This window comes from Myxine glutinosa, chromosome 5 (assembly GCF_964187855.1).
Source record: "Myxine glutinosa chromosome 5, kmMyxGlut1.1, whole genome shotgun sequence".
Lineage (NCBI taxonomy): Eukaryota > Metazoa > Chordata > Myxini > Myxiniformes > Myxinidae > Myxine > Myxine glutinosa.
In genome coordinates, this window is record NC_136265.1 from 56,480,437 (window position 1) to 56,492,941 (window position 12,505).

Consider the following 12,505-nt stretch of genomic DNA (forward strand, 5'->3'; position numbering starts at 1 on the left):
AACCATTTCATGTAAATAGAGGGGGGGGGGGGGGATTGTCACCGTACTCGCAAGCCGTTCGCTTTGGACCAAACCATTCCATGTAAATAGAGGGGGGGGGGGGGGGGGATTGTCACCGTACTCGCAAGCCGTTCGCTTTGGACCAAACCATTTCATGTAAATAGAGGGGGGGGATATAATTTTAGATATATATATAGTACGGGCATGCCCTAGTCTATCTATAATTCCAGTAATCTCTGTATGTCTGTATGTATGTCTGTGTGTCTGTGACCGCTGTTTCTCGACAACCACGGGTCCGATATACTTGAAACTTGCCAGGTATATTGCTGGGGACCCGAGGATGTGCCTTTTCAAGGTTTCATATTAATCGGACAAGTAGTTACCGAGCTATGTCCAAAAAACGATTCAACCAATCAGAGAGCAGCGAGTTATCACGTGTGCCGAACGTGCCGAACAGACTCTGCCTCGGACGGCACATTTGAGAGCGTATTCATTTATTTCACGTTGGCAAACTATGTTGCCGCTATGTTGGCGTTAAACTATGTTTTAAAACTAATTAAAACTAATTTGCGATTCTTTCGCTTTCCTGCGCGTTTGTGCACGCTATGGCGATTTCTTTACCAAACTCCGCAAGCCGTTCGCTTTGGACCAAACCATTTCATGTAAATAGAGGGGGGGGGGGGGGATTGTCACCGTACTCGCAAGCCGTTCGCTTTGGACCAAACCATTTCATGTAAATAGAGGGGGGGGGGGGGGTTGTCACCGTACTCGCAAGCCGTTCGCTTTGGCTTTGCGAATGTACCAAACCATTTCATGTAAATAGAGGGGGGGGATATAATTTTAGATATATATATAGTACGGGCATGCCCTAGTATATATAAACGTGAGTTGTCTGTGTGTGTGTGTGTGTGTCCAGTTTTTGTGTGTCCACGTTTTATTCAGAGATGGCTGAACGGAGCTTCATCAAACTTTCAGAGCTTCATCAGTGAGTGCCTTGGAGTGTTTTGAGCAAAAATTAAAACATGGAAAAAAAAAAAGTTCGTTTTTTTGGAGTTAAATTTTTTTTTTACAATTGCTCGATAGTGCCGAAGCCTTTTTAAATTAATGACAGTTATATACAAGTACACATTCGCATAAATAAATACAAAACAATTACCAGACATTTGAATACAAATAAATCAAACAATTCCGGAAGTACACGATTTTGGTAGTACGGCTTCTTCTTCTTCCTGATCGGCAAAACACTGAACTCAAACGTGAGCCACACATTCACTCAGAAACGTGAGCCACTCCCCTTCCTATCCTGCCTCCCCCCTCCCCTGCCCTTCACGCGCTCCTTTCCCCTTCACCCCCGCCTCACCCTTCCACCTCCCCTTTCCCTCCACGCGCTCCTCTGCCCTTCACCCCCGCCTCACCCTTCCACCTCCCCTTTCCCTCCACTTCCCCCCCGTCCACATCCCTCTCCCTCCCTTGTCAAATTATGACGTCATAATGGAGGCACTTATGACATCATCATTGCCCTGTGCTCTCGAAGAGACAAGCAGAGTTGAGCATTCATGTGCGTACGTTTTCTGGGCCAGTTGGTCCTATTGACATGAAATTTTACCGTGGAAGCGCCTCCGCCTGTGTAATATTATTATTCATAATTATGACGTTATAGGTCACGTGGTACGGACGCCATCTTGGAACAACGTTGTACCTCTATCTCCCAAACCACTCAATGGAAAAAATTGAAATATGGTTCATTGTCGAGTACTCCCCATGGGCAATAAGATATGTTGATGATGTCATCGGTGCCTTAATTATGACGTCATAATTCAAGAAGTACAATGCTTGATCTGATCAGCATGAATAAAACAAAAATTCCTCTGAAACTGTTGGACTGATGGACACTAACTTTTCAGAATATATGCAGCTGCTCCTGTATAATTTTATAATGATGATTATAACGTCACAGGTCACGTGGTACTGACGCCATCTTAGAAAATATCGAAAAAAGTTGCACCTCTATATCTCTGAAACCGCTCCATGGAAATAATTTAAACATGGCTCATTGTCAAGTTCTGCCCTTGGGGAATAAGATATGTGAATGATGATGTCATCTGTGCCTTCGATATGATGTCATAATTTGACAAGTACAACACGTATCCAATCATTGTGAATATTTTCTCAGGAACTGCTGGTCTGATGGGCACGAAATTTTCACAATTGGAGCGCCTCCTCATGAAGAATATTTTAATGATAATCATGACGTCATTGGTCATGTGGTACAGGCGCCATCTTTGGAAAAACTTCACACCTCTATTTCTCTGAAACCACTCCATGGAAAAAAATTGACACCTGCCTCATTGTCAACTACTCCCCATGGTGAATAAGATATGTTCATGATGATGTCATTGATGCCTTTGTTATGACGTCATAATTCGACAAATACAACACTTATCCGATCATTATTTAAAAAATTCAGCAACGGTTGGTCTGATGGACACAACATTTTCACCATAGGAGCGCCTCCTCCTTCAGAATATTTTAATGATAATCATGACGTCATGTGGTACAGGTGCTATCTTGGAAAAACCGAAAAATGTTGCACCTCAAAATCTCCAAAACCGCTCCATGGAAAAAATTGAAACATGGCTTATTGTGAAGAACTCCATATGGGGAATAGGTGTTGTTAACGATGTCATTGGTGCCATAATTATGACGTCATAATTCGACAGGGACAATGCTTAGTCTGATCAGCTTGAAATGAATTAAACGTGATCTATGCAACAATTATATTGGAGAATATAAATTTATGATGTCATCGCTCACGTGGTCTGGCAGCCATATTGGATTAAAGCAAAACAATGTTCAAAAACAGAAGAGTTGGCTCGCAACAACTTAACTGCGCAGGGTAAGTACTCCATGAATACCATGTAGTTAATATATTGTTGCGGTCGTGCCATAAAGGCAAACCCCCTATGGTTCGTTGCACGACAACATGTAGCCTGCATTAGTCAGTTATGTCTCATTGAATGTAAAGATTAGCCCTTTCCCATTGAGTAGTAAAGAAAGACCAAATATGCATTGAGTTAGGCAGAATGTCACACCCTTGTGTGGTTAAGGGAAGCCATGTTTTTATAAGCAGAAAGGCGTGGCCAGAAGCACAGGCCCACGTGACTAGTTCTCTTGCTTTTTGGACTACTTTGAGGACACACCTGAGCTCTTGCCCTTTTAGCCACGCCTACGACGAGACCTCGCTTGCCTTTTCGTTTCTTCCACGACATGTGTTTGGCCTTTGTTCGACGCCTGATACCCATCGCGTCTGCGCCGATGTTTTGCGCCATCCGGCTGACCCGCAAGCGTTGGAAATTTCTACACGACTCACCTGCGCTGAAGTTCATCTACTTGTGCTGGGTTTGTCCGTGCCAACTTCGAAGCGGCGGTTCATCCTGCGGAACTGACGTCATCGAACTGCGAGCCACGCACACCAGACCCCGTGGCCAATTGCGAGGAATCCCAGCATGTACAACGGTACACCCTTTAAGCAGTGTTATTCCCTGAGTGTGTGTGTCAGAGAGTGAAGCCGCCAGTGGGGTTTATCATGAGAGGTAAGCATTGTTAAGGGGTATCTTCATCTCTCTTCTCTGTGCCTTCTGAATAAAAGGCTGTGCATTTGATTCCTTTCCAACCTGTTCGGTACGTCCTTTCCCCAATTGGCCTTGCATCATCCGAGACCGAATTTGGCTAGACTCAGGTCCATAAATCTCGTGGGGGTAACACCGCTTTCCACACCGTGCAAAACCTCTCGGCATCCAGAAGATGTGGGAAAGTGAGGGTTCGATCGCTGTCTTCGGTGACGTGTGCACCTTAAATTTGGAACCCTCCTGGTCCCTCGTACTTCGGCTACACCCCGCAACAAATTGTTGTCAGGAGTGGGGATTCGTACCACTTTCGGTCGTCCCGCAACAATTTGGTGTCCGGGAGTGGGATTGGACCTGCAGTATGTTTCACGTGCTGCGAAATTACGAGCGAGTGCAAATTTAGTTTAAAACAAAACTGAATTAAATTCGGATGATGTCGGGCCAAGACGTGCAGGTTCCGGTGGGTACAGAGAATGCAGAGAATGTGGGTGAATTAATGGCCCAGGACACAGGCGAACAGATTGAACTTGGAATTAATGAGGGTGCAGCAGGAGGAGGTGAAGATGGCGTCGATTCGCACCCGGGGCTGGCCGGACGGGTTGAGCCCGCGGTGCCGACGGATATGGGCCTATTTATGGCGCAACTCAGGGCATACATGGTCGAGACGACGGAAGAAATAAAAGAATGGAGGTGTGACATGAAAAAGATGGGGGAGGAGTTTGCGCGTAAGATGAGCAAGGAGTTCGCGGTGGCACGTGACGAGGTAAAGCAGAGTGAGATGAGCGTCCAGCGAGGGCTGAAGGAGAGCACGGCCAAACTGACTGGGGCAATGGAAGTATTGACGCGGGAGGCTGAGGGCCCAAAGATGGCCTGGTCGAGTTCGAGGAGGAAATAGTCGAGGCGCAACGGGAAATAACAGAGGTGAAACAGAAGCTGGAGAAGGTAGAAGGAGGAATAATTGAAATTGAAAAGACAGAAGGAGAGACTGAGAATGAATAAGGGAAGGAATTGCTGGAATGTGTGCGAGAGTGGTGCTCGGACCGTGATGAAATGCCTGTTAATCAAATAAAAAGATTGCAGGTTAATGAAGAGAGCCGGGAAATGGTGAGTTCCGAGGTGAGTAGCGATATCGGAAATGTGTTTGGTGCGATGGGGAGTTCGGCGAGCTTGGGGGTCGGGATAGACCTGGGATTTCGTGAAGGGCCCATTGTGAGGGATGCGACTGAAACGGATGTGTGGAGAGAGTGTGCGCACCGGTGTGTGTGATTACGGAGTGTGTGAAGAGAGTGTGCGCACTGGTGTGTGTGATTACAGAGTGTGTGGAGAGTGTGTGTGCACCGGTGTGTGCGATTACGGAGTGTGTGGAGAGAGTGTGCGCACCGGTGTGTGCGATTACGGAGTGTGTGGAGAGAGTGTGCGCACCGGTGTGTGCGATTACGGAGTGTGTGAAGAGAGTGTGCGCACTGGTGTGTGTGATTACAGAGTGTGTGGAGAGTGTGTGCGCACCGGTGTGTGCAAGTACGAAATGGAGTGCGAGGGCTGATGCGGCTCAGGCATCGATGCCGACTGGGGTAGTGCTCAGTGGGATGAATAGAGTACGCGAGCCCCCGATGAGTGGTGTGCCATCGGGACCGGAGGGAATTGGTGCTGTGTTGGTCTCGCAAGGACCGGCGTGCGGGATTCGTACCTCTAGCACCCGCACGGTATTGTTGGCGCCGTACCATGGCAACAGCGATCGGAGGGTTTTGAGGGTCAATTCGGATTGTCAAAGGCAAGCACCTTACCGGGTGAGGTGCTCGAACCGTGGCCGATTGGGTCATCGTGCGTGGGACCACAAAGCCCTGCGCAGGGATGTACCCCGGCACCTGGGCCCACCAATTCCCCCCCTCCCCCCTCGGATCATCAATGCCGGCCGGATATCACCCCATACAGGCGACCAACAACCCGCATGGATCGCTCGGCTCTTAGAGGCTGAGCCGCGACCAAGTACCTCCATAGATGGGGGCTCATAGATTAGAGGACTGGGTGAAGCATTGTGCCCCCCACGTGGGGATATGGTGGTGATATCAATCCCCACGTGGACGGGGCCCATGAGCACTAGTTTAGGGGGATAGCTTTGTTAGGCCCATGGAGGGGCAGCAATGGTTGCTCCATGGGGGCACCGAAGCACGAGCTGAGGGAGGGCAAGGATAATGATTAGGGATCTAGAGAGACAATAGGGACAATATTTAAGTAGTGACAATGAACAGTAGTGGGGACGTAGAGAATTCAGCTGGTTGCTAACAAAAGGTGTGCGTCGTGTAAAGGGACGACGGGGAAGCACGAGTTATAGGGTAAATTAGACAGATAAATGATGCTGTGTGTGAGTGTAAATGGAATTGTGTGGTGGTGTGAAAATATTTGGTGTGAGAATAAATGGTGTGGAATGCATGGTGCGAAGGATTGAATGGGGGGAGTGGAACCTACTCACGGAGACCCGGCGGGGTAGTTTTAAGGTAGATAGAGGGTACAGGTAAATCACCTGGATATTGACACCTGTGGTGCTGGTTGTGGAAATAGTTTTTTTTTTGTGACGTGCAGGAGACGGTGGAATGGCTGGGCATGTGGCTTAATTGGTAGAAGTACTTATTGGGACACTCCGTCACTGGGAGCTCATTGGCCAGGTAAGGCCGCAGGTAGGCTCAGGGAGCCAGTTAGGTTAGAGTGAGTGGGGCCCGAGGATCCAGGGAAAGGACCCGGGTTGCCCAATGCCAAGGTGGGCATCATGGGGTAAGCGCCAGGGCGGGCCTTCCCCAGGTAGGTTAGTGCAGGAAAGCTCCAGTGAACGGAGGGGTGCAGGTAGGTAGACCTGCTGGTAGAGCCACACAACCCATCCCCGAAATTGTGCGAGGGCACGAATGGAAAATTTGTGGGGTTAGACCCAAATTCGGAGGGCACCACAGTGTGGGCAATGGGAATTCAGGTTCTTAGAACCACATAGTTTAAAGAAGGCCGATTGGCAGGGTACAAACCCGGGGAGATTAAAATGTGTAAATGATGTTAGTGTAGTTAGAATTTTGTGAAGACCCCTTCGCACCATCCACAAGGGGATGGATTTCACACCACGGGACTCAATGTTTGATTGGTAAGATGCATCACGAAGTGAGTACAAAACATTGTGTTCATTCCGCCTTTCCTTCCTGGGAGAACCAGGGGGGAGATGAGGACGAATTTGGAATAAAGTGGGGACGGAGGAGACGAATTGTAAATACAAGAAGGGCTAGGGTAGTGCAGTTAATGGTGGGAGGCACGAACGGGTAGGGCCAGGCTCGACTTCACTCTGCCGGCGTTCCTCTCACCCATGTGTCCTACCTGTGTTTTGCATGTGCCACCGTGTCTTTTCCTTTTTGCTCGTTGTGTGTTCTCTGCCTCCCCGATCCAGGACCATCAAGAGGACTTACCTTGCGTCGCAGCATCTTTCTGCCACTCACGCCCATCATCCATCCACTCATCACCTTAGGGACCAATGGCTCAGTGGCCACACCCATTTCCATTGTTACACCTCTTGGGTGCCCCATCATCTTGCCACACATGGATCACCTGTTGAGTGGCACTGACGCCACGCATTTGGACCACGATTCGAGTGGCCCTGCTCAAGCAATAAAAGGTGATCCATGTGTGCAATTATGAAGAATTAGATGGCCCTGATCTTGAAATGGCCTGTATGCCGGTCAGGGCCAGCCGATTTTTGTTCGCCCGCCTACCAAGGCAAGAAGCATGAAGATGACTCCAGCAACAAATTCTCCAAGTGTTGTTCCTCAAGTCCAGGTCCTGGGTCATATTTTTGTAAAATAAATGGTGTTTTCGTGTAAAATGTAAAAATGTTTCCCACCGGTAATGTGTTTAGTTTCAAAATTCCGGCAATTCCTGAACAGTACAAGGTTGTGGGTGTAAATCTGTTAGGTAGTTTCTCAATGCATTAGGAGGGACATATTTAGTTTAAAAATGAACATTTAAATGTTTTAAAAAATTTTTAAAAAAAATTTAAAATGTCGCACGCACTGGGATTATAGTTTAAAATGTGAGGGGAATCACATCTACGTGTCACACTAAAAGTAATGTTTAAAAGAATGCCAGCTCACCCCAGCCGCTCCATGTGGATGACTCGGGTCGAGTCTTTGTGAGAGAAGGGGGGTAGCGTTGCGGTTGTGCCATAAAGGCAAACCCCCTCTGGTTTGTTGCATGACAAAATGCAGCCTGCATAAGTCAGTTATGTCTTATTGAATGTAAAGATTAGCCCTTTTCCATTGTCATAAAAAAAGACCAAATATGCGTTGAGTGAGGCAGAATGTCACACCCTTGTGGGGTTGAGGGAAGCCATGTTTTTATTAAGCAGAAAGGCGTGGCCAGAAGCACAGGCCCACGTGACCATTGAGGGGGCGGGAACACCTCACCATGATGCGACAAGCCTCAGCCAATGGGAGGCTCTGGAACATTTTGAGGGGCGTGGGCGGATCTGGTAAAAGCCCACGCGGATCGCAATTTCATTCTCTTTTGCCTGGGATTTCGCCACGTCGAGACCTCCTGCTCTGTTCTCTCTTTGCCTTGTGGACGACACGATTCTCTTGCTTTTTGGACTTCTTTGAGGACACACCTGAGGTCTTGTCCTTTTCGCCACACCCACGACGATACCTCGCTTGCCTTTTCGTTTCTTCCACGCCACGTTTGGCCTTTGTTCGAAGCCCGAAACCCATCGCGTCTGCGCCGATCTTTGGTGCCATCCGGCTGGCCCGCAAGCATTGGCAATTTCTACACGACTCACCTGCGCTGAAGTTCATCTGCCTGTGCTGAGTTCGTCCGTGCCAACTTCGAGGCAGCGGTTCGTCCTGCGGGCCTGACGTCATCGAAATGCGAGCCGCGCACACCAGACCCCATGGCCAATTGCGAGGAATCCCAGCACGTACATCGGCACGCCCTTTAACCAGTGTTATTCCCTGAGTGTGTGCGTCAGAGAGTGAAGGCGCCAGTGGGGTTCATTATGATAGGTAAGCATTGTTAAGGTGTATCTTCGTCTCTGTTCTCTGTGCCTTCTGAATAAAAGGCTGTACATTTGATTCCTTTCCAACCTGTTCGGTACGTCCTTTCACCAATTGGCCTCGCATCATCCGAGACCGAATTTGGCTGGACTCAGGTCCATAAATCTCGTGGGGGTAACGCCACTTTCCACACCGTGCAAAACCGCTCGGCACGCAATTGAATAAGGTGTGGTCTAGTGGATGCTCGACGCTCTCACCGCCGCAGCCCTTCGTACCTCCGGCCCCCACAACAATATGTTATTCCCCTTTGGAGAGTTCTTTCCAATGTGCCATGTCTCAATTTTTTCGATGCAGCACTTTCGGAGATCACCAATTGAATTGGCCACAGGTGGACTCCAAGGAGGTTGTAGAGGCATCTCAAAGATGATCAAAGGAAATTGTATGCACCTGAGCTCAAATTGAGTGTCATAGCAAAGGGGATTAATTGACATTTCACATTTTCATTTTTAATTAATTTGGAAAAAAATTCCAAACAATAAATTCCACTTTGACTTAATGGGGTATTATGTGTCGATCAGTGGAAAAAATCCCGATTTAATCCATTTTAAATACAGGATGTAACAACAAATTGTGAAGAAGTCAAGGGGTGTGAATACTTTCTGAAGGCACTGTATATTGAAAACAATTATTTTGTTACCTTTTCTAGATTTCTCATTTTAAGGAGGATTTGGAATCGGCACACAGAGAAGATTGAGGATATAGGGTTAGTCCGTGGGCTGAGTAGGGTTTACATGCACCCCCCCCCCCCACAACTTAACTTCCCGGGTAGGTCCATGTACCCCCCACCCTAGGGGTTAGGAAAAACCATGTTAACAGAAAAAAAAACTCATTCCCAAGGTACCTCCCACGCATATTTTGATGTTACCCACCCCCTGTGTCAGTGATTTCCGAAAATTATGGGTAGGCGAAATTCAAATGGCCATAACTTTTTACCTAGTCATCCTATGGTTGCATATGACCCTCAAATGTTTGTCCTGGGACACTCTTTACAATGATATGTGATACATGCAAATGAGGTCACTAATGAGGTCACCAGAGGTCAAACTACGAGGGAATGAGTTTTTTTTCTGTTAACATGGTTTTTCCTAACCCCGAGGGTGGGGGGGTACATGGACATACCCGGGAAGTTAAGTTGTGGGGGGGGGGGTGCATGCAAACCCTACTCAGCCCACGGACTAGGTTCAACTGTATGCAGGATTGCTGCACATGTACGGGCAAAATAAGAAAGCAGCAAGATCGAGATGTGGATAAGGTGGGGAAATATATGGAAGGGAGGTGTACAAGTTGGAAGAGGATGGTGGGAAGAAGATAATCTATAAATTGGGGATGGTAAGGATGAGGATGAGGACAGGGATGAGGATAGTAAGGACATGAATTGTGGGTGGGTGGTGATATTGAATGGTGCCGGGAGGTTAGTGACAGAGAGGGGAGGGGGTTAGTGGTGAATGTATGGGAAGGATATTTGAAGGAGCTGATGAACTGAGGAGGAAGCAATGGTGAGCTGGTGCTTCCTTGTAAGGAAGAGGGGAAGTGGAGGTAGTGGAGATCATGGAGGAGGAAGCAAGGACAGCAATAAAGAGGATAAAGAAGGGGAAGAGAGTCAGGCATTGACGAGATGTGTGCAGAGAAGACAGATGCTGTGGGAAAAGTTGGAGTCAGTTGGACGAGGAGGCTGATGAATGAACGTATGAGAGAGGGTCAACTGGTGGATTGGAGGGCAGGCCAAATTGTGCAGATATGGAAGAGAAAAGGTGATGTTCAAGATCTGGGGAAGTGCAGAGGCATTACACTCCTTCGTCATGTCATGAAAACTGTACTGGAGAGGATTCTGGATGGAAGGACAAGGAAGTGTGGAGTTGGAGATTGGCGAAGAGCAGCAGGGTTGAGAAAGGGAAGAGGGACAACGCATGGGATGTTCACGCTGACATAGCTGAGGAAGAAGAAGTTGGAGGTGCAAGGTTAATTGGCATTGGGATTTGTGGACCTGCAAATGGCCTATGACACTGTCCTGAGAACCATGGTGATGGCGACACTGAGATGGATGGGATTGCCGGAAGCAGAAGTTAGATTGGTGGAGTGAATGTGCAATGGAGATGCAGGAAGATAAGACGGGAGATGCAGGAAGATAAGATGGGAGATGCAGGAAGTACTGGGGGAGTGGAAAGGGGCATTTGGGAAGCATGGGCTGAAGAAATGCAAAGATTCAGGTGATGTGGGTCAGGCAGCTGAAGAAATAAATGAGTATCAGGTGAGAGGTGAAGGAGATCAGACAGGGAAATTGGTTTGAGTATCTGGGGGCAACAGAGACCGGTGATGGTAAGTTGGAGGCAGTTTCGGAAAGTTGGATGGAAAGTTGGGAGCAGGATTTCTGGTGGGTGCGAATGCGTGGAGGAGGGTGGAGGGATTAATGGCAGCCATAAAGATATCATGAAAATTGATTGCAGAAGTGAAGAGGGTGGACAGAAGGTGGATGGATGAACTGAAGAAGGAGATTGGTGTGCAGTTGAGCTTGATGGAGAGATTGATGAAAATCCGGCTGAAGTGCGCTGGACACGATGTGTACGGAGGAAGAGAGAATGGCAAAGAGAGCGGGTATGTTAAGGGAGGAAAGCAGGAGGAATGAAGAGATTGGCTGGTTCAGATGGGAGGATTGTGTGAGCAGGGATATCAATGAGGTGGGGTGGTTGGAGAGTGGAGAGAGATGGTTGAGGGCAGGAGGAAGTGGTGGAGTAATGTGGTCAAGGCAGCTTGGTTGGACCTCATCCCTTATAATGGGAAGAGAAGGGGGAGGAAAAGAAGAAAAGTGGAATATAATTGGTTTTGGGTCGTTTAATGTCACAAATCTTTCGGATCGTCATTTACAAATACATATCTTTCACATATTTTTCATTCATATCACGTATATTTCAGTGTTCATTTTAAGCTGTGAAGCCATTTCAATATCAGCCGATGTCCTTCCTTCCATCCGTCCATTAAAAATAAAGCAGACAAAACTTTCTAACCCACTGTTTAATTCTAAATGGTTCTGAAGGGCTGTTGAAACCAAAGCGTTCAGAATCATTGGAATCTCCCGCGATGACGCTATCTCCGAGGGCTTTTCACTTACTCACCGCAGGCAGGTTGGTGGTCTTTCTGTCTTCTACCGACTCCTCTCCGGCTTTGCTCCCCCAACTCTCTCTGTGCTCTGTCCCCCAAATATTCCCACAGGTCGCACAAGAACTGCCAGCAACCCTCTTCTGGTTAAACTGCCAAAATCAAGAGTCTCTGCTCACCTTCACTCTTTCATTCCTCTTTTCTCCTGCCTCTGGAACAAACTCCCTCACTCTCTTCAAAACCTTGATCTTTTCTACCCCTGCAAATTCACCCCAGATCCACTTTTTTGAAATACCAACTTCTTTCCTGGAAGTCCTTGCAGTGTCCAAGTGTTTTATACTTCTCTCACCCTCGCCCCCACTTTCACACACCTCCTCCCCCCAAGTCCTCACCCTCCCACAGATCTCCCGATGTCCCTGCTCTCAAATGTTGTGTTTGTGTGCTTACCCGTCTCTCCCCATCTTGTCTACCGCTCCCCTTATTATATGTTTTATGTGTGTCTTTGATTTTTTTGTGTGATTGATGTTAGCTCTTTCACGAGCCTGGATCCCCTATACAAAAAAAAAAAAAAAGTGAAAAAAATAAATAAACACAGTCGTGTTTTTCTCCGTTTGTTGCTTTTTCTATTCCAGGGAGTCATGGTCTTTCACCTCATCTCCTCTATTTTGATCTTATTCCAGTTGTTGCGGCTCATTTTTAATATTTTGTCAC